The 24,517-nt window shown below is 37.9% G+C and overlaps 1 protein-coding gene and 1 long non-coding RNA gene across 10 annotated transcripts in view; one reads left to right on the forward strand and one right to left on the reverse strand.

Annotated features, from left to right (window-relative positions):
• Positions 1-24,517, forward strand: part of NRG3 (neuregulin 3) — a 1,035,395-nt gene that overhangs the window by 743,987 nt on the left and 266,891 nt on the right. The window lies entirely within an intron of this gene.
• LOC140631536 (uncharacterized) lies at positions 261-24,503 on the reverse strand. Of its 3 annotated transcripts, XR_012029075.1 has the most exons (5): positions 24,462-24,503; positions 17,299-17,349; positions 15,295-15,419; positions 5,028-7,643; positions 261-946 (listed from the first exon to the last, which is right to left on the reverse strand). It is a non-coding gene; the product is annotated as an uncharacterized lncRNA (long non-coding RNA). The 3 variants fall into 3 exon arrangements; XR_012029076.1 differs by lacking the exons at positions 261-946; positions 5,028-7,643 and adding an exon at positions 14,111-14,266; XR_012029077.1 differs by lacking the exons at positions 261-946; positions 5,028-7,643 and adding an exon at positions 14,309-14,806.

Below are 24,517 nucleotides of genomic sequence, written 5' to 3' on the forward strand. Positions count from 1 at the left end.
GAGAGTGAGGCAAACCAAGAAACAGACTCTTAACTATAGCAAACAAAATAAGGGTTACCGGCTGGGAGGGATGGGTTAAATAGAATTGTGGGAATTAAGGGATGCATGTGTCATGATGAGCACCAGGTGTTGTATATAAGTGTTGAATCACTAAATTGTATACCTGAAACTAATATTACAGTGTATGTTAACTGGAATTTAAATAAAAACTTAAAAAAGTATTGCAATAACAAAATTGAATTGCTTCTTTATTCGGAGTATTCATAGTTGTAGCTTATGAAGTATTACTTTAAGAGAAAACCAGAGCTTTGGTCTGGACTACCTTACAGAAGACCAACCTGTTTCTTCCTGCTATGGATGTTTGCATTCCTTGTCACTCTAAAGGTGAAGGGCAGCAGATGGCCCCCTGAAGCCATGTCCCTGAACCACAGAAGAGGATGGAGATCCTTCTCTCTGTCATTCCATTTGTTGTTCCCTAGGATAAGTCCCTGAATTTTTATTTTGTCTTTGAACAGTGTTTCTTTTGTAGTTTGGAGCTGCTTTTAAGGAGAGTTAATGCACTTGTTGGCCTCTGTGTCATCCTGGGGCAGAGAGAGCTTCAATCAGGCTTCTTTGTTTTCTGAGATATCTGAAATCTTCCAATTTGTACGATGTTTGTGCTCAGAAAGGTCTGTAGCTGATGTCTCTTTTAATCTTTTTTTTTTACATCTCTCCTTTATGTCTTCATACTCATTTTCATGTGAATTGTTTTGTGTTGTACTTCTGTTTTTTTTCAGAGTGAGTTTCTGCTTTTGCATTTCTTATTTCTGATATTTTACATACGCTAAGACCCTCCATGCAAAAGTGAAGAGGTATGAGCCTCTTCTATTTCTCAGGCTTTTTCTTTCTCTTTGGACCATTTTCTTTCTCTTTATGTTCCTCCCTGAATCTCTTTGTGGAGTTGAACCTTGCTTAGAATTATAGAACAAAAGTGGAAACAGAAATTTTAGTTAGAATGACCAGCATTTAAATCTTGTTCTTTTTTTTTTTTTTTTATTCTGGCTAGGTTGAATTGAATTTCTTGAACTTTAGTTTTGCCATCAGTTAATGAACAAGATGATAATATGCACTTTCCAGGAGCATTCCAAGTCTTGGAAGAAATAGCCATTGTGCCACTTTGCACGTAGGAGATACTCAAAAAGTGGGCCTGCCCTCACTTCCACCCCCACCATACTCTGAACTAGTATGTGGTCATAGGCAAGAACTCTGTAGCCAAAGGCTATCATAAAACTAGCATGTTCTTTATGAAAATAATAATTTATAGCAGATGGTTTGTCATGTTTATTGCTAAGGTAAGTAACTTTAAATTCTGCACAAATATAAATATTTTTTTCTTATTCTAGTGAAAACAAAAATATTGGAATTCTGTAACCATTTGGAAATAAGAATTTATAATATATAAAGAAAATATGATAATATAATAGCTAACACCTAATATTTTCTATATGGCATTCCCCATATTGAGACACAGAAAGAAAAGTTAATTCACCTAAGCTAATATTGATAGGAAGTAGTAAAGGTAATATTCCACCCAGGCAATCTGTGTCCGGGGCCTGTGTCCTTGTCCACGCAACACCACCACCACCACCACCACCAAAAAAAAAAAAAAAGTATTGTGTTTTTGTTATTTTATTTCAGGTCTGTGAAAAGCTCTACACTGACATGATCATATAATATTCTGTATCCATCTACATAGTTATTAGTGCCTTTTTGTCTATGTAGAGAAAGAGCCTATGGGAAAGAATTATCCATATAACTAATAATACCAAAACTGATGTGGAACTTAGCAAGTACCAAAAGGGCTATTCTAAGCCATTGACACACATGAACGCTCTATAATTTTCGCTAACATTTTATGTGGCGTAGGTGCTAGTATTGCTCTCATATTTCAGATGAGGAAATTAGAAGATAAGTATTCTGAACAAAGCCACACAGCTAATCACTTCTGAGGCTGGAATTTGAACCCAGGTAAGCTAGTGCCAGAGGCTAGGTCTTTAAATACCGCCCTGTGCCCTTCTCTGGACTATGGGAGGTGTTGAGTTTATTTTCCTTTGAATCCTATCCACTGCTGAATCATGACAGTCCGAATGCCTGACACATTAGATACTCAATCAACATTTGATGAAGTAACAAATAGATTCAATTTTCTGAAAACTAAAATCTAATTTACGCAACTAACACACAAACACTTGCTTTTTGTAAAATACTTGGAACTTTTTTTTTAAGGAAGGTAAAAACTTCCTTCTAACACAAACTCCTCCCCAAGCCACCCTTTCTTCCCTTGTCATAATTTGAATCTTTATTTTCTGGACTTTCTCAGTAAAGATGAATATATTCAGTGGTGGTCAGTGTTTATGAATTGCTGTTGATCATGGCATGAGCCGATGAAGTTGGTGTTTGCTCTGAGTCCTCACGGTAGCTCAATATAATCGTGAATGTGGTGGTGCTTTATTCAGAGCCATTTCTTTTGCTATAAACACATAATAAATGCCCTAGTTTTATGATGCAGTGTTGGTGGAATTGAACTTGAAAGCTCAAAATCATGCAGATAATTACAAGCATCTTCCATTTCAATTATTATCCAATCCCTGCCTGAAAGCTCCTTGCCCAGGGGTGTTAGCTGTGTGACCATGATGGCTGCTGGAATTTCAGGTATTCTGGGCAAAAGATTAAATGTCCTGACCACGGGCAAGTTTCTTTCTTTCCAAGCTTCATTCTATGTTTTCTCTAGCCTTGCAGCCCAGGCATTTTAGGCCAGCTATTACCAGATTTTTATATGTCAAAGAAGACTATAGCATTGAAAAACATAATTGAAGAATCATTCTTATTTAGTAAATTTTATTCCTCATAAGAAATGGTGTGGGTGGAGAGCTGCCTTTGGGGTAAGCATAATGGTACAATAATTATAAGCTTGGGTTTTGGAGCCAAATTGCCTGGTTTGAAATCTACCGCTACCACTTATTGACTGAACGATTAACTGAAACTGGGCAATCTAGTAGACTTTCTGAGACTCCATTTCCTCTCTCGCAAACCAAAGATACTAATAATACCAACCTAAAAAGATTATGGTCATTTGAATTAATGGAATCAGTGTGAAATACCTAGTGTGCTACAATTCTAGTAAATATTAGCTATCTAAATAATTTTAAAAGCTAAATAAAACCAACATATGCAGGAAGAACAATTTAAGGATAAGTGGAAATCTTTCCCACTTTCATGTGATGGTCAATATTAGGCCAATACTTCTGCTGAGAGCTGATGAAAACTTCATCTGGAACCAGGAGAATGTCAGTGTCCTATCCTATTTTTCTAGGACATACTGTTCCCCAAATGAACAAATGATGTGCATATCATTTGTCAATAAAATCGACACATTGTCAAGTAAAGGAATCACTCTTTTGGTTTCTTTACTATTTAATGAAGCACTCATAAGTGAACTGACTTATTAATGAATGTAACCTGAGTGAATGAATGGTAGATGTTCTCCTTTGTGGTTGATAGAGTGCCTAGAACATTCCCTGGTGCATAGTAGGCACAAAATAAGTATTTGGTGATTTACAAACCACCTTCTTCCAGAGAAGAACTCTTCCCGTTGTTTGCATCTCTTGTAATACACCAGTGCTCATTAAGCTCCCCAGCATAAGATCCCAAGCCCCTTCATTTCTTCTTCCCTGGTACCCAGCACAGGCTGTGGCATGACTGATTCTCAGTGGCTTCTTGCTGCACAGAATACTGGGAAAGAAAATCTGGTCTTTGAAAGGCACTGATAGCTCTCAAGAGTGATGAGAGCCATAGATTCAAAAGAGAATTTGAGGAATAAAAGATTTCTAAACCTTTCTAAAGGTGACAGAGTAGGACTAGGGAAACAAAGGACTGTAAAGCACTCTTTCCTTTGAAGCCCATGTCCTGTCACCATGTATTATTTGTCAGGTACCCCAAGATTGGAAACTAAGCAGGACTCATTTTCACATGCCCACAGTTGCTTCCTTCTTTTTTGGAGCCCCCACTGTGTTCAGAAACATTGCAAACTGTTCATTTAGCTGTAGAGATAGATGATAGATAGATAGATAGATAGATAGATAGATAGATAGATAGATAGATAGATAGATGATAGATAGATCATAGAATGTTCATATGTTTATCTAATGATGGGAAATCTTGAAGTTTGGAGTTAGATCAATTTAGGGTAAATTATACGGCTGGCACATACTGGTTAGGTGACCTAGTTCAGTGTAGCAGAGACACCCCCTTTATGGATGAGGACTACAGATCAGTTGATTGTTTTTTAAGATATATTAAACAGAAAAAAATCCTAAAAATTCATACCTCTCTTAAATATGTTCTGATGGTCTCAAACATATAAATATATTTGTCAAACTTTTGGTGTAGACCTAAGGCTTTTCTTGAATATTGGTCTGCTGATTGAATTTCTTCCAGAAATCACTCTTGTATACATTTTATACATATAAACTATAATTTCCAGTTTCAGTTTCCTTAAATAGGACAAGAACTAAAAGTCTCTGTAACACATGCTATGAGCAGAATTGATAGACGTTCCCCACATTCCCTTTCCCAAACCATTAGCTCTGTAAAGGTACAGATGATGTTTTAATTTTAGTTTTTTACTTCCCTCTCTGCCTCCTTTCCTCCATATTTTCCTTCCCTCCATCTTCTTTTTTTCACCACAACGCCAACCATATAACTTTATATATAGTAGCTTCATGGACTAGAGGAATCGTTTAAAATGAATTAAAAATTGCCTACTATAACACTTAATATACACATAACATTCAATAAAAGGGGTATCATTATCATTACCATTATATTTATTTTTATTATCATATTTTATAGGTGCAAGGTAAATTGGTGTCACTAAGCTAATATTAAAGCAATTGGGGGAGGCTTGGATGAGGAGTTTTTAACAAAGATCCATGAACCAAAAAAAAAAAAGCAAAAAGCTAGTTGATGCAACTAAGCATCCTACCTACCCTGACAGTTGTACAAGTTGAAGTTTTCCAGCCCATTCTATTGAAGTATGTGTTCCATTTGTAGTCTTCTTAAGTAATAGTTGTATTTTTGTGGTGAAATTGTTATGCTTTTAGAAAAGAGTGAAGTTGGGATCCCTGGGTGGCGCAGCGGTTTGGCGCCTGCCTTTGGCCCAGGGCGCGATCCTGGAGACCCGGGATCGAATCCCACGTCGGGCTCCCGGTGCATGGAGCCTGCTTCTCCCTCTGCCTATGTCTCTGCCTCTCTCTCTCTCTCTCTGTGACTATCATAAATAAATTAAAAAATAAATAAATAAAAAAAAAAGAAAAGAGTGAAGTTCAGTTATTACAGTCCAAAGTTGTTAAGGGATAGAGCTATAACTCCAACTTTCTTACTTACTTTAATTTTCTTTACTTTTTCTTGAAGTATACACAGGCAAATAGGTTTTGAGGAAGGTCATATTTTATGGGCAAGCAAGAGCTCTGAGGTTCAATTTGCATGCTGCTGTGTTGAGTTTACATCTTTGCAAACAGGTTGCTTCTTGCAAAATTGCTTGTGTGTACATTCAGAATGCTCTTGTGTTTGTGGTTTAAAGTATTGGGTTAGAGATCTCACCAAGCACTAAAGTAGCATTAGCTCTCCATAGATGGCAATCCTATTATACATACAAGGATACATTTTAATAAGTACAGATAGAGGTTAAAGCAGAAGAATTGAGGAAGCAGTTGGTTCCCTCAGGGATAATGGTCAGTATAATCATTCTTTTGCACCAAGCAAATAAATTAGAAATCTTCATTGCATCACAGTGGACAGAATTCACATTTTTATTTCTCCCAAAAGTGTTGGCTGCCTGATTCCAAACCAAGTCAATGTAACATGTCTTTTTACATCATTTCCTATTTTTGAAAAGTATTTAAAACTGAGCCAAGAGGCAAGTATATATAATGTTAGTAGATGCTTTAGGAAGATATATCTTTAAATAGAAACCTTCTCTTCCACGGCCATTAAAAACCAAATTTTAGGATTGACCTCTAGAAGTAAGTGAATAATCAATTCCTGTTGATGGATCAGAGGAAACAATAAATTTTGATCAATATTACTGTTTCTGTCTTTTCTGTCTTTGATAATTACCATTACATGTGGCATTCTCTAAGACAAAGAAAAGATTAGTGAAAGTCTTGAATATATTCCAAGAACATCTTCTAAGTAACTAATGGAGCAGGACACTGTGGTCTTGATAAAAGTTTGAGAACTTGAGAGGGCAGGAAACATTTCATAGAAGAGGTGGGATCAAATTTGTGTCTTGTGCTAGAGAGGAAGGTGAGGTGGGGGTGGGGCATGGGAAAAAGCAGGTAGTGAAGGAACAGCAAAGCATTCCAGAAACAATTTGACTAAATTTGAATTGTAGAAAGTATCAAGGAAATTGAATTGAGGCAGATTCTAAAGGGCTTTGGTTGCTGTGATGAGGAATTAGACTTTACAACATTGAAGGATTTTTCAGTAGACATGTGACTTGATGGCAATGGGTTTGGGAAAATGAACATTTGGCAGGGGAAGGGAGGGCATCTAAGTAATTAGAGGGCCTGAATTTTGAATATTGAAAGATCAATGAGCAAAAGAATATAAAATGTAGATGGGCAAGACTATATAGATGACTAAGGATATAGAGGCCCCCCCCAAACTTAACCACAATCCTCATCTAGCAAGAGCCCAGCTGTTTTCCCTGTTCATCATCTCTGCTTCTCAGTGGCTCATGCAATTTTAAAGCAAGAAGAAATAATAAAATAATGATGAAGCAGATGCACTCTGTAAGTGCACCTTGGGATGAATAAATTATAGAAAGTGCCCTGCAGTGGGAATGAAGGAAAGGAATTATTGAAAGAAAATGGGCCTGTGATTTTCTCATTGAGTTCAAATTCAGCCCTTCTCAGTACAAAGGAAGTAGGTACTCTTGGTCTGGAGGCCTGAACAGGCCTTGGGAACCTGTGGTACAAAGGTGTCAGAGGGGACAGGGGGAGAAGTGGCTTGTCTCCATGCCTGTGTGGTTCAGGCTCTCTACTTGCCTCTGAATATTCTCTCTCCCAGTAGCACCCCATTCGCAAGAAAGTTTCTGTCCTCCTTCTGCTTAAAAACCTTTGAGAACCCTCCTCCACCTCCTATAGTTGAATTATCTCCTTTTCATTGGCATTTAGGACTCTGTGCCACCTGCAGACCTCTCCAGCCCTGTGGCCGAGTCTCACCTGGCTGAGAGACTCGCTACTTCCCAAAGCACCATGCACACATAGCTTCTTCTGTTTGTTGCCCTTCCTCTTCTCATCAGCTGGTCCCCCTTGACCCGGTACTAGCTCAAGCATCTTCCCATTATGCCTTCTTTGATCTCTCTTCTCTATGCAGTTATACCACCCTAGCTCATATTTATGGTGCTATTGCTGTCGAGTAGATACTATTCAAAATATTTAACAGATACTTGCTTTGCTGACCAGTCCTCCTGCATGTTGCTACCTTGCACCGAATGTGTCTCTATCACTGTCCAAATGTGCCTCTATGAGTGCCTGCGCAGGTCTGTGCACTCTTCTGAATCATGAGCGTCCTAAAGGCAGGCATCTCAGATGCTGTGTCTGGAAATAGAAATGATCACAACTATAATAACAAATTATATTTATGAATACTACTGACTTTGTTTTAGGCATGGTCCTATTGGACTTCTGTTTCATTGAAATTTTATAACAACCTTCTGAGACAGGTAATACTATTATCTCCAACTACAAGTAACATGGGGTAATGCTAGTAACCACCACATAGGGTCACGTGAAAATTAGATAATATAGTATTAAAAAATATTGTAAAATATTGTAAAATATTTAGCACATGAGGAGTTTCCAAAAATATTAAATAGCATTAATCACTTAAGGGATGTTAGTACTATACATATGTGACTCACTGCAGTCACTCAGGATTCAGTGTGTCTGTGTTTGAATCCTAGCAAGCCTTTATTTTGATGTATCTTCTTTTTATTGATTTTCCTCATAATAAGATGCCCTTTCAACTGGCTCGGTAAAACCCCTAAAATCTGATCAATGTATATTTTGCCCTTGGTTTTTAAAAGAAGTAAATATTTTGGCCCCAAAGGGAACAATAAGTGCACCTGGCTCAGAGAATAATGGGTGATGGGCATGAGACTTATTCTTGGATTTCCCAGAGAACCAAACACTTGGGGCCCTGTGACTTCATGTTAAAGAAACACAGGTAGAATCAATTTAGCATTCCTGCTGACAAGCTTCCATCTCAGTAAGTAAGCCATCATGCCCTCTGGAGCAGCCATCTTAGGTCAATTGAGACATTTGGCCTCATTAACCACTTTGGATTCATCTTAAGACTTTCTTATTTATAGTCTTCCTAAGGCTTAATGGGCTTCAAAATGTACTTTGCCCTGGTTCACATTGAGTCTTACCAAGCTCTGTGCTTTTACTCAGCAGGCTGTCAGCTTTTATATTTTTCTCTACGAGGCAAGGAGAGCCTTGCAGCTGCTTCTGGATGCCCAATTAACATTTCCATGTCACTTTACTCCTCTTTGTCATTATTCTTTATGCCATCTTTGTTTCCTTGATCACCGGGAATAGATCGAATCATTTTAGTATTCTGACTTAGCTCTTCTCTATGTTTCGAGTTTATCAGATTTAAATTATTCATAATAGAAATCTGTTCTTTCAGTAGATTCCTGTGATTCTGGTTTCATCGCCATTGTTTTGTTGTTGTTGTTTCTGTCAGAAGTAGAAATTGAACTAAATCCTGAAGGGTGGTCATAGTTTGGAAAGACAGAAAAGGGATGCTGCAGGCAGGGGAGTTTTGAAAGCAAAGATAAGAATGCAGTTGGGTGTTGGTATGTGTTTGTGGATGCGTGTGGAGTGGAGGGTGCACTGATGGGTTAAAGGAGTAATATCTGGGTAAGGAGGGGGAATGAGATATACATTAGAATAAGAGTGTCTAGGGAGCAAATCTCCACAGCTTTGGCTCATCTCACTAACCATTTAGCAAAAAATGTTACCTCCCCAAATCTCATCTTTTTTATGCCCCTACTCTGGATTTTTCAGAGTCAACAGTGCCTTCATCTAGATTTCAAATGATTTCTCTGGCCATTTTAAACTCTGTAGAGCCCAGCACAAGTGACTTTATAAAAAGCTAATCTTCAGTCATCTTTTCCTACCATGCATCTTACATTTCAGCTACACCCAACAACAATGTGAAATCATTGAACTCTCTCCATGCATATTCATCTCTCAGATCACCACTCATATATGTTCCTCCTCTGATTTCCTATGTCTTGAGTGCACTTATGATCCTACATTAAAGATATGGATAAGATAATTCGTTGTCCGTATATTTCCCCAGGCATAATTACTCACTCCCCCACATGTGCATCCAGTGTCCTTGAACATATTTGTATTTTAGCGCTTATTGCAGCATCTCATAATTATATGCATATATGTCTAACTTGTCACCTAGACTTGAGCTCAGTGAAGTAGTGTTCACCCATGGTTCTCTTAAAAAGTTTCTCATGGTGTTTGGTAGGTAGCAGGTGCTCAGTCACTATCTGCCAAAGTGCTTTGAATGGAGAATCACTGCAGTTCTCTATTTGGGAAATCCTGAGAGTTGATGGTATAATCAGACTAGTTATTGTTTAATTAAATGTTTTCTACTGGAGATTTCTCTTTAATCAGTCTTCAAAACTTTTTTGGTTAACAAATATTTTTTGAAGATCCTTAGGGTCAAAATTATTTATAGGAAATCACTTCTGTGGTCGTTGGCCATTCACTTAGAAAGGATTCACTGCACCTTTCAATTAATGAGCTAATTTCAGTTTCTTAAATCACACTAATATTTATTTCCCAAGAAATAAATAAATTTCAGCATATAAATTAGAATTGTATTAAGTAGCAGGTTTATAAATCAAGTGATTTAGAATGGCATTCATTTAGAACTAATCCATAAGTCTTTTTTTAGTGAGAAATGAAAACATAGCCTCAATAATTTTAGATGTAATTTCCATACACTTTTTGTTATTGGATATTATAGATTGATTTCTGCTTCTGATAGACTTTGAAATTGTTTAAGCACATAAAAGTCCCAGTGCAATTTTCCACAGATAAATAGAGAGAAGGGGCCCCCAAATACAATATTTTATATGTCTGAATCCCTGATCTTTTAAAACAGTTCACCGTTTAGCAGAGAGAATGTTTATAATTTTTAAGAAGGAATCCAGCCGGCTTTGGTATACTAAAATGCTTCATATTTGAAAACTAAAACAAACATTAGGTGGCACCGTATAAAATTCTTAATCAAAACTGGTCAAATGAGGATCCCTGGGTGGTGCAGCGGTTTGGCGCCTGCCTTTGGCCCAGGGCGTGATCCTGGAGACCCAGGATCAAATCCCACGTTGGGCTCCCGGTGCATGGAGCCTGCTTCTCCCTCAGCCTGTGGCTCTGCCTCTCTCTCTCTCTCTCTCTCTCTCTCTCTCTCTCTCTGTTACTATCATAAATAAATAAAAATTAAAAAAAAAACTGGTCAAATGTTGACAATTTCATATGATTCACCATCATACCTAGAGCTTGATTCTTTGGGAGGAAAACCAAGGAAGTAAAAATAAAATCTCCAAGTAATTTGAAGTGATACCTGAGAAAACTATCATGGGAATGCTGCTGTGTATGTAGGTATGGAATGCATGTTCCTAAAAACAATTGTAACCTGGTAGAGCAAGGAGTTGTTCTGCACTATGTATCCTGTGGCCGAATAAACCAAGACTGGTTTTCATTAATCACTTAATGCACATAAATCCGATCCCATTTGGAATGCTTAAGACACTCAACTACCATTAGAACTACCGTTAGTGATGAGTGTGACAGTGCACGAGATGCTCAGGTACTACATGCAAAGCCTTAGCTGAGCACCTGTAGTAGTCATGATAGGTTATGCCTCAGTAACAAAGCAGCTCCCCACCAATCAGAGCAGCCAAACACAAGTAACATTTAAGCTATGCTTATAATTTTCATGTGGATTGAGTGATAGCTACTTCAGGACAGATAGTGGAAGAGAATATTGGAGGGTCTCTGAAGGTTTTCACTGTGTTGAGCTGAAGTAACATGTCACTCACATTACATTTCATTGGCTGGAACTACAGTCTGATTTAATTGGAAGGGAAAATGGACAGTGAGTGAAAAAAAGGGGGAGCAAAACCAGATATGGGTAATCATTAGACATCTCTACCAAAGATTTTAAGACTGTGGTGGATTGTGTAGTTCATTTAACACTTCTTTATACTTTTCCATGGTACCTTGCAAACGGGGACAAATGAAGATGAAAGCCTGCATCCCAAGAGGTTTTCTTCTACTAAAACTGTTTAATAATGACCAACTGCTTTTGTGTTCCTCTTTCCACGTGAAGCATTAGTCTACATCACAGAATTTTGTTCATTTTCATAGAACAATTCTGTATATGTAAGCAACATGGTTTACCATATCAGACAGGAAGTGTCAGCTGTATACAGTAGAACCGCCCAGAAGAAGGCATGTACACGAGAATAGAGTTTCTTATATTTAGAGAAAATTTAGGTTCAATACTGTTTTATTTGACTTAATGTTGGTCACATTTTTTTTTTCATTTTGCAGGAACATTAGGGAATCTCAACTCCATAATCAGTTGGTGTCCAATCTCTCTCTTGGATAGGTGAGGATTCCCTCCCCATCCACTCCCGCCCTCCATGAGCTTCATAAATCAACATAAATCAACAGCATGTAGATGGAGAAGGGAGTGGTACTAGTTGGCATGTCCTCCCCTAACAAAAATGTGGCTACCAGAAACATCAGAGAAAGCATCAATTATATATTATAAAGCAGAAGTCACAGTTCTATTCATTCTGTCATATATAAACTGAACAAACTTTCACTGATCTATAGAAACAGAAAACTTTTAGAATCTGTGCTATTGGGAAACAGACAGCATCCCATCCCACTACCTTCATGTGGCTAATCTGCTCTCTGTCTCACTGTATTGCCTGAAAAGTTTCCATCATCTGAAACACAAATTTCTCACCTTTCCTTCGGTATTTTGTTATCTGCATATTTTATTATATTTCCTCTATTTATTTAGGTATCTGAAAAAATGGTGTCCAAATAGAGCTCATCTCTTAAATCCCCTTTGCAGCCCTCCAGTGCCAGTCTCTCCCTGAGACTCTTTCTCTTTCTTTCTTTTTTTTTTTATTCTCTTTCTTTTTGATGTGTCTCTTTGTTTTACTCTTCTCCCTCTCCTAATCCCCATCTCCCTTCCTCTTCTTTTTCTCCTTCCTCTTATCTAGAACTGGCTTATTATTCACCTGAATTGAAATTCCTGGGAATAGGAAACATGATCCGCGTAAAAGAAAAGAGAAAGAAAAAAAAATGGCTTGTTTTTAGATAGCCCTCAATGAAAGTACAAGATTTTGAAGATATACAAATGTCTCTGGGTTTCCTACTCCACCCAACCTAGGAAAATAGCATGATAATGCCAAGTCCTATGTGAAGGGTTAGTGATGGGCTAGCGATGGGCTCTTGGGCTCTGATCCTAACCATTGCCTTATGACCTTATTTACATTGAAATACGGTCTTCTTGTTCTGAAGTTAGATATCACCTTTATTTGGTTTTCTCTAGCTAGCAGCCCCTTCCTCCTACATACTCACTTGGGAGTTCCAGATCCAAATCCTAGCTGCTGACAAACTGCTGTGTCTTACTGCAAATGTGGAGTTATAAGGCCAAGACTCATATTTTGGGATATTAATATCAGGCCAGAGATGTAAGTGGACACACAACAGGATCTCAGTAAATCTCTTTGGGTTTTGAAAATGATCTCTCCATTTTCTTCTTCTCTCTCCAGTACCTATTTCAAAATATGAATCATCTTAAGAAAAAAAAGATGAAATGGACAGTGTTTTCATAAAGAAAAAGGGTCAAGAACTGTTCCAAGTGCAATACATGCACTGTCCTATTCAACTCTCACACAAAACTATCAAGTAAATAGTATGGTCCTTTACTAGGATGAAGAGCTGAAGTCCAGAGTCTCAAGTCCTTTGGAAAGGCACACAGCCATGTGACAGAGTAGGGATTCCAGTCTGGGGCACTTATCTAGAACTTTACATTCCTTGGCTTATACCTGAATCAGAATTCCTGAGACCAAGAATCATGATCAACTTTAGAAAAATAGCACAGACACTTAGTTCACATACACTTCTACTAATGATTATTAGGGCAACGATTCTTTTCATTTTTATATTTTATAAAAAAATTAGATCATCAGGAATGTGTGTGACTTTACTACCATCTCTTGGTAAAAAAAAATACCTAGGTCTACAAACTTGGGCTTGCAGACTTGTAGTTCTGCATTTTTAAAATTATACCACAATATATGGAATTGAGAGGAAAAAATATGTAGTACTCAGACTCTGAGTCAGAGAGAGAGTTCCCTCATCATCATGTTCCTATATATTTAAGATGGGTCTATCATCTGACCTAGTAATTCATAATTTTTTGGTACACCATCCAATTCTTTACTGTTAAGTAATTTTATTTCTGCTATTTTAAGAAACAGAAAAATATGCTCTAAAGTATAAATGTCAGCATGATATGTAAGACAAAAAGATTGACAAAACAAAGAGGAACAATATTTGTAGAAAGTCATATATAATACAACAGTGATTCAGTGTAGTAGTATGGAAACTCCATTACGTTATTATCAGGAAAAAGCTGGATAAACTATGTGTGTGTGTACGTGTGTGTGTGTGTGTGTATACACACATGTATAATTTCTAAAATATAGTTTTAAAAACCTGTGACTAGATAAAGAGCCAGAAGAAAATTTCTCTGCAGTTTTAATAGTAGTTACTCCTGGAGAATAGGTTTTCCTGTTTCTCTTTCTATTCTTCATTTTCCAAATTTTCTACTGCAATTAGTTGCTTATCTCTATACTAAGGAAAATAAAGACACTTCATTAAATGGATAGAATTTTTAATAACTATTTTTATACATTCTCCAAAGGAGATATTTCCTGACCTTTCCTGGATGGTATGGCTGCCATTTTGTTTTACACAAGAAATGACAACTCCTCTTCTGTCATTTTGAAGTGCCGCATTATGCAATAATCTACAGGGTGGGGAGAGGCTCTCCCTTGAAGCCTTTACCTGCAAGCTTTCTCCTTTTTTTGAGTCTGCACCTCCATCTGTAGCCCAAGATGAGAAACGATGTACTAAATCACCTTGACAGTTGTCTGTTTGCATTATATCATCAGCTCCTACCTCATGTGCTGACACCACACTCCTCACATCTCTTATTTGGCTCTCTCAGGTGCAGGCATTCTCAGACAGAACAGAGAATCATTGCTTTGCTTAAAAGACACACAGATGTTAGAGCTATCTTCCCAGAATTTCCGCACAAAGTTATTATTAACTTTAAATCAAGGATAGGGTTCCTAAGAGGTTAGACCAGGCCATGCCATCCTTTATGTAATTTTACTGCTTGACTCAAAGCTATTTTCCTCGGGAGACCATCGCAGTGTCAAAAATTTCTCCTTTAGGCAGAGGAATCATTGACAAATTTATGATAAGAATATATATATATATACTTAAAATATATATCTAAGATGGTTATATCATCTGACCTTGTAATTTGTGATCACTTAGAATGAATTGGCTTGAAAGGAAATTACTTCAGGTGAATTAGGAACAGGATAACAGTGGGGAACATATCCAGAGGATGATGCCTATAGGGAAAAGTCATTTGGAAAAGTAAAAAAAAAAAAAAAAAAAAAAAAAAAAATACTTTTTTACTGATTCCCATATTTCCTGGAGCTAGCCATGGATGGGCTCAAAAAATATCTGTTGCTAATATACGACCAGCATTTTCTGGGGCCATCCTAGCAACAGGCATGATGTGGAATGCTAGCAGTGAGGACAGAGCCAGACATATGCCACCTCATGGGAACTTTCAGCCAAGTGGGGAACACAATGCCAAGAAATAAGCAAAAGACCTGGAGCTTTGAGAGAAGTGTATCCAACTTTGCCTGGGCAGGAGAAAACTAGCAAGCTGAGAGCCTTGGCTTTTTCTTAGTGAATTTTACCATTTTCAATTAAAATTGATAACACATACTTTTTGTCCAGTCTGACTGCTGATACATTGTAAACTAGTTACTTAAAAATCATTACCTATGATTTAATTGTGATGAATTCCCTCCACGTTATCTTTACGTACCTTAGGTTCTTCCATCACCTGATCCTGTTCTGCTTGTTTGTTTACCTGTGTGACTGCCTCTTCTAGGCTGCCGCCTTCAGTGGTCATGGTCCAACTATCAGGTGCTGTTACATAGTAAATACTCACTAAATGTGGATTAAATGAGAAACAAAAACAATTCTATCTTTTGAGTCTTATATGAATTAATTCTATTTTTAAGGGGCATCCAGTGAAATAGATGCTTATAATGACCAACTTTATTTTCTGTTGAATCCAATCAACCAACATAAATGACAACTCTAACACAACTTCAATATGATTACAGTTGTTGGATGACAAAGTAGGAAAAAGTCCAGAAAATTAAGCCAAAGCCTACTTAAGAGAAGCAGACTGGGAGAGGCTGTCAAATTGAAGAAAGGTCATATAAAAAATGATGGAGGAGTCTGTGCTCCTGAGGTAATCTGGTTCTCCTCCAGAAAACCCAGGCAGCTAGCCATCTTGTTGTTGCGACCCTCCCACCCGCCCCAGAAAGTTCATTCATGAGCTTTCCCTCTGCAGAGAAGAGAGGATCATGCCTATTCATTTTCTACCACTGGAGCTGAGAGCTATATACAAATGCCACACCTGATTTTATGTTAACATTGTCTAAAATATTCAAAAAATAAAAATTGAAACACCATATTATCAGCAACCTACAGAATTCATGGGCACTCCTTTGCAAGTGGAATATTGTCATTTTCAAAATGACTTTAATGAGTCTTAAATTGGGTTAGCATCATCAATATGTGGGAAGAGGTAGGGAGTGGAGGAAAAAAGATCCTTGAGGGCTATAGGGGATGGGACAGGGAGGGAAAGGGACCTTCAGACCTGATTTCAGGCAGCTATCAATAATGTGTCATTCTGTAATTGGCCTGAGTTCCAGGGAACCATCAGTATCTGCCTTTTAGGATCAATGTGCAGTTCTGTGAGCTGAGACAGCTTAGTGCTGAGTGGGCTGTAGGTGAAGTACGCCTGCCCTATCTTAGAAAGGCAGAGGACCAGCAAGGAGAATCCATCTGACATTGTAAGCAGCCAAATTAATCAAGAACAACCAATTTTTCAGCTCTACAGAGCTATATTTCCATGGTTATATTTTAATAACTTCAAGTAACCTGTAATTTCCCCAATTCCTAATTGTAATATAGCATGTATATAAGGAGAACCCAAAAGTATTTAGATTTATACCACAGATGAACTTTTTTTTTTTAAACATCACCTTATATACCATTTGCACAATAACAGGATAAAGTCAGCTGCACAGATGTGATTTGTTGGTTTGATCATGAAAAAAAGGTAACAACGCTATTGAAGTCCTGGTTAGTGTGAGAAGTGGTGCTTAAACAAGGAGCAAGGTTACACAGGATGATATGATATCACATCTGGGAATCTAATAGGGAAAAGTTTACTCAATAATATATGCTTTAAAAATCCAGAAAGTTTATGGGATGCCTGGGTGCCTCAGTTGATTAAGCATCACCTCTTGATTTCGGCTCAGGTCATGATTTCAGGGTCATGAGAGAGAGCCCTGTGAGATTCCCTGCTCAGCTTGGAGTAGGCTCAAGATTCTCTCTCCTTCTCCCTCTCCCTCCTCTGGCTCACACATGTACAGTTGTTCTCTCCCTCTTGCTCTCGAATAAATAATAAGCAATCCTTTAAAAAAATAAAAATCCAGAAATTTTAGATTTGTCATTTGCAACAATATGGATAGACCTAGAGAGTATTATGCTAACTGAAATAAGATAAAGACAAACACCATATGACTTCACATATGTGGACTCCAAAAAACAAAACAAATAGATTCTTAAGTACAGAGAACAAAGTGGTGGTTGCTAGAGGGGAAGGAGTAAGGGGATAGGCAAAATAGATAAAGAGGATTAAAGAGTACAGACTTTCAGTTATAATATAAGTAAGTTACAGAGATAAAAATACAGCATAGGGAATATAGTCAATAATATTGTAATGACAGTGTATGGTGACTACACTTACCATCAGAAGCAGTGAGTAATGTATGTGTTGTTGAATCAGTATGTTGTACGCCTGAAATAAATATAACATTGGATGTCAATTATACTTCAATGATTTTTTATATTTAGAAGAAAATAACATTTTCATCTATCTACATTATTTTTTGGAGACACAGTATGGTGATTAAGAAAATGGGTTTAGGGTGCCTCACTGCCTCATTGGCAGGGCATGCAACTCTTGATCTCAAGGTCATGAGTGGAAGCCCCACATTGGGTATAGAGTTTACTTTTAAAAAATTATAAAAATAAATAAATAATAAATAAGAATTTATAAAGAAAATGGGTTTGGGCATCAGACAAAGTCAGATTCAAGTCCTAGTTCCGCCTCATTCTTGTTCTGTTTCATTAGCAAGCCAAAATCTCTCAGAGTCTCAGTGTTCTCATGTGTAAAATGGGAGGTCATATAAATGAATGAATGAATGAATGAATAAGTAAATACGTACATACATAAAGTATCATATAAATATCTAACTCCTAGGATCGTTGTGAGGAACAAATGACAATACACATAAAGTACCTCGTTCACAGTAAGTATGTTAGCTATAAATACTATTTATAATAGTACTCAATAAATAGCTCCAAATTCCACAATATTCCTCAAACCCATTTAACGTGAAGACCTATACTCTTTTCATTATACAATTGCACTGTGTAATATTGAAATCTGAAAAATAATAGATGTTGGTTTCATAAACATTTCCATCTATGGATGACTCACGTGAACTTTGGATCATACAACCCTTTTTTATGAATTTATTTTTTATTGGTGTTCAATTTGCCAACATATAGAATAACACCCAGTGCTCATCCCGTCAAGTGCACACCTCAGTGCCCATCATCACCCAGTCACCCCCATCCTCCACCCACCTCCCCTTCTACCACCCTTAGTTCGTTTCCCAGAGTTAGGAGTCTTTCATGTTCAGTCTCCCTTTCTCATATTTCCCACTCATTTTTTCTCATTCCCAAATGAATGAGACCCTATAATGTTTCTCCTTCTCCAATTGATTGACTTACTTCACTCAGCATAATACCCTCCAGTTCCATCCACGTCGAAGCAAATGGTGGGTATTTGTCATTTCTAATGGTGAGGAATATTCAATTGTATACATAGACCACAGCTTCTCTATCCATTATCTTTCGATGGACACCGAGGCTCCTTCCACAGTTTGGCTATTGTGGACATTGCTGCTATAAACAAAAAACGCCGGGGTGCAGGTGTCCTGGCGTTTCATTGCATCTGTATCTTTGGGGTAAATCCTTGTAACAGCTTGTCTTACTAAGAGTATGTGGGTTTACCAAGGCAAATCAAATTTTCTGAAATATTACTGTTTTATGGGCACCTGAACACAAAAGCAATAGAGAAAGCTTTATAGGAAGACCCTGAAATGTCATTAGGATAAACTTGTACTGAACTTGAAATGATTGAGTATCTAGCCCAAGCAAGTCCCTATTATGTGTTCAATCAATACTTTTGGGAGGGAAGGCAAGAGGGAAGGAAGGAAGGAAGAAAGGAAAGAAGGAAGGGATAAGAAAGGGAAGGGAAGGAAAGGGAAGGAAAGGAAGAAGGAAACAAACAGGAAGGTACAATCAAGCAAGATAGAATTAATTACAAAGATTGGGGACTTTTTTTGCTCAAGTTGTTTCAAGGCTCTCCTCAATCTAGGTGCAGCCCAAAATAATCTCCATCCTTCCACTTTTGCCCCAAATCAGACCCACATCCTTTCTTCATTGTCAAGCCATATTTAGGATATTGTCCTTCCTTCCTAACCTCTTGCACAATTCCATTTTTGGAAATTTGCCCTTCATCTAGTACTTAACCTAGCATATTGCATCCATCCCCAATATTCCTGGGCAGATGCCCCACTCCCTTAAGTGAAGGATGTTTCTCTGTTCATTTATTTTATCCTTTCATATTTAATGCTTTATATGTGCCCTTTCCCCAGTCCTCATGCCCTCAATAAGAAGGCACCATTCATGTATTAGTCTTCCTCAGCACACAATAGTTTACAAATGAATATTTGCTGACTTTTTAAATATTCATACATACTTTTATGGTGCATATATATATATGTATATGTGTGTGTGGTGCTATCCATTTCTATAAATCCATTAAGAATGCATAGCTTGCTCCAAACATCAATTCAAATACAAAAGAACAGTATAGGAGACGAAGGGTATGCATGGTGAAGCAGGATGACTCCATCATGCTTTGTCCATGGTCAAGATGAAATTTCAGCCAGGTAGGTACAGTTAGGGATATGGTATTTCACCTGTGGACGCCCAGCTGGCTACAGCCCATGTGAATCTGCTTTTAGCACTTGACAGACATTGCAGGTGAAAATCAGTTTGATCAAAGTCCCAAGTTAGATCATACACTGAAAATTGATTCATCTAGGTTATACCTTAGACTGAGAAATATATTGGAAGTTTTCTACCCGAGAAAACCAGCTTGAAAATCATATAAGGCTTGTCACTCCGGGAGACTTAGATATATGAAAAGAGTTTGATATGGAAGTTTGGAAAGTACCTATACTAAACTGAACTATTGCCAAGATTATTAACACTTCACTTTGATGAGCCAAGAATTTCCATTTTCCCCATAGGGGAGGATGTCTCAGATAGTCTGAGGTGGAGAGAGGGCACAGCTTTTTATTTTAAGAATAAAGAATTTCAACTTGAAGAAAAGAATCGCGGTGAGGTTTTGACAGAGCCTGTTGGGAAGTAGAGGCAAGCATGATGTTTTATAAATGTTGGTATTACAATCAGATCACTTTGGGTAGGTGCCTTCTGATCATCTAATTAGGATAATGTCAGCTGGGCTTGAGAACCATTTCTTTTTTATAAACCATCTGTTTTGTCATAAAAGTTTCTTTATAAGCCATTTGCAGGCAGAGCATTTGTTCTTTTTTTTTTTTTTTTTGACATTATTTCTTTGTTCTCTGTTTCTACATCCTGTGTCCTGAAAGGTAGTTTTCACCTGTCTGGGAAGGATGTAGGGAGTGTAGCAGAATAAACAAAGAAATGTTTGGCAAATTAAAAAAAAAAATCACTTGATTGCAGACACAATTGTAGGATTAGTGATCTCAGACATTGAAGAGCACATTATCTCCAGTCCTTCTCTCTCTCTTTTTTTAAGATTTTATTTATTTATTCATGAGAGACACCACACACACAGAGAGAGAGAGAGAGAGAGAGAGAGAGGCAGAGACACAGGCAGAGGGAAAAGCAGGCTCCATGCAGGGAACCTGACTTGGGACTTGATCCCAGGTCTCCAGGATCACGCCCTGGGCCGAAGGCAGGCACTAGACCACTGAGCCACCCAGGGGTCCCTCAGTCCTTCTCTTGAAAAAGCAGTTCTATTTCCAAAATGATGAGCCTTGGATCAAGTTGCCTTCTGAGCTTCAATTTTCCTATTTAAAAATAAGAGTAATAAAAATGGGAGATTTTATAAGGAGCTAAATGCAATATTAAAGGACAATACAGGAGAAACAATATGTTGTCATCAATGACACATTAAAAGTGAAAGTATTTTATAAGCTAAGTAAAAAAATAACAGTTGTAACAGTTGGACACCTTTCAATCATTGGGACAAACAGTTATTGACCACTAGAAAGAAGGTTAGTATGAGTCATTTAGTAATGATTTCTACTATTGGTGGCTCACTAATTTTCTCTACCCTCGTAAGTTCTTTCTCCGAATCTGTAAGTATAGTCAGTCTTCTGCAAGCCAGTGAAGTTAATGACTATGAAATAACCATTCAGTTTTTTTTTCCTTCATCTTAAACTTTTAACCAAAATGCAAAGCACAAATCTGTCACACTCCTGCCTCCAACTTGATCAAAATTACATGGCTCTACTTGAGCCCTGTTGAGATCCCAAGAGTCTGGCTACATATTAATAGGTCAGAAGTAATCAAAAGATCAAGAGCTTCAATCAGTTCGGGAATGTGTGGATAGAGCCTTGTGATCAAGCAGCGAGCACCAGTTATGAGCAATTGAGGGTTCTCAAGGCATTTCAGTAAAGTGTATTGGTTAAGGAAAATTTTCAAAAGCACGCTAAACAGGTAAGGAAAACAGAGCAATCTTTTTGGGATTGTGAATTTCTTGGCTGTAATAGAAGCAGCGTTGATGATATTTGTTTACATTTACACGGCATCTTACACTATTCTAAATGCCTTAAAACATATGGGCCACAGCAAGCCTTGGTTCCACCCAGTTCATCCCAATTTGCAGATAGTAAGGTTGAAAACTATGGCAGAAAACAACTCAAGATTCACATATGCCTTCACATTTTGAGTGTCTACTAACTGCAGAACTTTCTCATTCCTTTTGTCATGTAATATTTCAACTTCCAAGAATGTGTTATTATTGTCCTCACTTATAGAAATAGCGAAGGCTCAGGAACTTGGCCTGCCTCAAAAGGAGATTGGTGATAGAGCTAGGATTTGAACCCCAGAGTTCTGATCTTTTGGGAAGTGTGGCTGCTGGCCATGCTCACAGCCTGAGTTACTCTGTGAGGTGGATCCTGGCAGTGAGGAGGGAGAGGAGAAGAAAACAAGCCACAGGGCAGATGGCAGTGCTGAGTGGGAGAGGACTGCACTGCAACTGCCAGGCTGTAATGTATTTCGTCTGGTAAAAGTTCATGAATACCTAACCGGTTGTCCTATGGACTCCAATATCCTAATCCTTGAAAACCCTTCCTAAAAAACATCATGTCTCTAGTATGGACTTGATAGATTCTCTGCATTCATATTGTTTTTGGATGCCCTTAGCACTCCTCAGACCCAGTGCAGTGGGAGGACAGTTTGATTTCTTTGCATGAGATTCCTCATTCCAGAGAAATACTCATAACTGGGGCTGTTATCAATGACTTCAACATCCTTTCAGTTGCTCAGCCAAAGAGCTTTGGAAGCATCCATGACCCCTTGCTTTCTTTCACATTCTTTACCCGGTGGCATAAAGTTGTTAGGCTCTACCTGGAATGACATGTAAATGCTACCACTACCCCTCCCTCCACCACCACCATATGTGATTTCTAGATCATGCCTTAGATGAACCCCATGCCTTTTTTTCCCTATAAAATTCTGCCCCAAAAGAATCCTCTACCCAACCTTTGCATAATTGAATTTTTCTCATTTCATGTGGTGGTGTAAAAAATATCCCTATGAAATTTCAACTTCTATCTTTTGATCCTTCCTTTCAAACTCTGAGCTTCTGAGAATATGTTTGAACTTCGAGAGGTGTATTGTCCATCGTGTTAGCTCGTTCTCAGATTGCTTTCATGTCATCCCTCCCCTCTCCCTCACGTGCACACGTGCACACACACAAACCCACCCATCATTCAGGTCTTTATCCCAACCACTAATATAACTGTTGTGAAGGACAAGCACAAGGGCTCAGGCTACAGCGGGCTGCTCCAGGCTTCTGTCCAACCTGATATTAGTCAGCACTTTAGAGGGACAGTTGATGGTTATACTAGCTATAAATCTATAAATCCAGACTATATCATATCCCTCTCTCTTGCCCACAAGGACATCATTTGCTCTGCTAAAAATCAAGAAGCGCTCTATCTATGTCATTCTTCTAGTTTGCCAGTCTACTAATGCTACCAAAGGAGAAAATTGTATTAGATTGACTTGTCTTATTATTCCAATGCATGAGGGAACCTTGTCATAAATCTTTAAGGTTTTAATATTACGGCATTCCCAGTTTTATTTATGCATGTCTGTTTTCATCTTTCTGAAGTGACCACCTCCGGTCTATTGGCAGCTCTGTCATCTTCCAAGATTTTGCAAATGTTACTTCATAATTATTTTCAGTGGTATTTACAACGGGTTCATTCATCAAGTATCATTCATCCAAATATTTTTAAGTATTGGTATTTGAGGCCTGACTCAACTCATAATTCAACTATATAGTTGCTTAAAATCTTCCTCATAAAGGAAGGTGCTCAGAATATTACATTAAGAAGGCAGGTTGAGCACATGCATCTGTCTTGTGGCCATCCCACCCAAATCGCTGAATGGTAGAAGTAATACATGATGAGAATAACTTGATAATAGTGCTATCATAAATTTTGGAGGTGTCAGTTTTTGAATAGAAACTTTTGAAAATTGAATGCATATTGAATTTGTTTGTTGGAAAAACAGGTATGGAGGAAACCATTACTGACATAGAAAAGTAAAGGGGGAGGCGGGTTCTGTGGTATTTGAATTTCATGATCAATAAATGCATGATAAGCCCTTTGCACTAGTGCTTCTGAAGCTTTGCATGTATTTGAATCACCTGAGGAACTTGTTCAAATGCAGAGTCTGATTAGATGAGCTGCGGTGGTGGCCAGGAGTCTGCATTTGATGCCAGAAAATGCTAACACAACTGGTTCTTGGGCCCTGCTTTGAATAGTAAGAGTCTTGATCTGAGGCTCTCTGGAGTGCCTGGCAGCCTATTTTAGCAAGTCCTCCAGGGGAACCTGATAGAAGCTCAAATGTGAGACCCACTGTTAGTAGATGAACAGGTGCATTTAGTACCACTGATTTATTACTCTCCCTTTGCCTACACTTCCATTCCCTCCTGTTTCAAGCTATAGGCTCCACAAGTATTTTCTCCCCAAATTAAAACCTTCCCTAACTATGCTTTCAGATAGAATTAGTCAGTGCTGCTGAGGAGGGCCTATATTGTTGATTTATCACCTGGGGTAGAACATAGCCAACTTGGAGATAACCTTTAACTCTACAATCTACTTGAAAGGTGAACAAAAGAAAAGGCAGCTCTACCCACTGAGAAAATCTACCCAAGAGATCCATCCCAGGTTGAACCATTTCTTACCTTGGTATTTGCATGATGGGGTCCCAAGCTTTCTTGTGAAACTCACCTTTCCTTAATTTGGCTGCCAGTTGGCACCCAAACCACCATTTATATGGAGCCTGTTTCTAGTTTTACTTCTGTTTTTTTTTTCTTTTTTTTTTTGTGTGTGTGTGTTTAGGGACCACCCCAGGGCAACCATAGAAGCCAAACATATATTAAAATAGTTGAATCTTATTATTCAAAAATTAAATAATAATAATAATTAATAATATAATAAAAATAATAAAAATAAAAGCTAATAAGTAAAATATTAATCCTCCTACCTTGTTAATAATCTGGAAGTCTAGGTTCATATTTAGAATTTTGGACTCTTCAGAGT

Source organism: Canis lupus, chromosome 4 (assembly GCF_048164855.1).
Source record: "Canis lupus baileyi chromosome 4, mCanLup2.hap1, whole genome shotgun sequence".
Classification (NCBI taxonomy): Eukaryota; Metazoa; Chordata; class Mammalia; order Carnivora; family Canidae; genus Canis; species Canis lupus.